The following is a 994-nucleotide window of genomic DNA, read 5'->3' on the forward strand; positions in this document are numbered from 1 at the left end:
TATCCCCCTTAGTGGGCGAACCTTCCCTTAGGCACATTATTAAAGAAATAATTGCGGAATGAAAGAGAAATTATACCAAGTCAACAGATATATATATATATATAGGGAAATTCGGGGTGCAAATCTAGCAAGTAGCTCACCACGAATTTCCGGCCAGTGGCCTCGGCATCACTCGTGAGCTTGAGAACTAGAAACCTAAACGAATTTTGCACTCAACAAAACTGCAACAGAAGTAGTATGAGTACAACACAAGTACTCGTAGGCATCATAGGCCGACAATGATTAGTTCACATATATAAATAGAAGAAATAAACAAGTAGAGCAGATAAGCATTCAAATATAGTCATGAAATATGTTCAAATAAATATAGGATGAGATAAAGTGTATGAAATGCCAAGTTAACAGTCAAAAGTAGATGATTGAATGCGGATGCCATGCAATGCAATGCACTGGCCAACTTTCCATAATCGTACACACATGCTAAGGGAAATGCCTCAAAGCCATGACCCATGGGGGGCCCGCGAAGTCCATGTACCCTCGTTCTAGCAAATGACCTCGGACATGAGCACTCTCTCGCTCCGATAAATGACACCTCGGATCACAAGCACTCATCTCGCTTTGATAAAGACCTCGGATCACGAGATCTCATCTCTCTTTTATGCTCTCCGGCAAAGACCTCGAAGGCTACACTCTCTCACTTATCAGCATTACCAATCACAATCATATCAATCAACCATAAGAAATATGGAATGCATGTCATGCATGATATCAACCTCAAAAATAAAACACATCGTAATATCAACAGTTATTTGCCATGTATTGCATATTAAGACTCAAATCGTCAATATTATCCTTCCTTTCCATGATATAAGTGAGATATCAAGACACAGGGATTAATATAATCAGTTCACAAGTATAAAAAACATGGCGACAAGCCCACATAATAACATCCATAACAAATCAGTGGATTTATTACCACAACCAGCCAAGGACA

Source organism: Lycium ferocissimum, chromosome 9 (assembly GCF_029784015.1).
Source record: "Lycium ferocissimum isolate CSIRO_LF1 chromosome 9, AGI_CSIRO_Lferr_CH_V1, whole genome shotgun sequence".
In the NCBI taxonomy this organism is placed as follows: Eukaryota; Viridiplantae; Streptophyta; class Magnoliopsida; order Solanales; family Solanaceae; genus Lycium; species Lycium ferocissimum.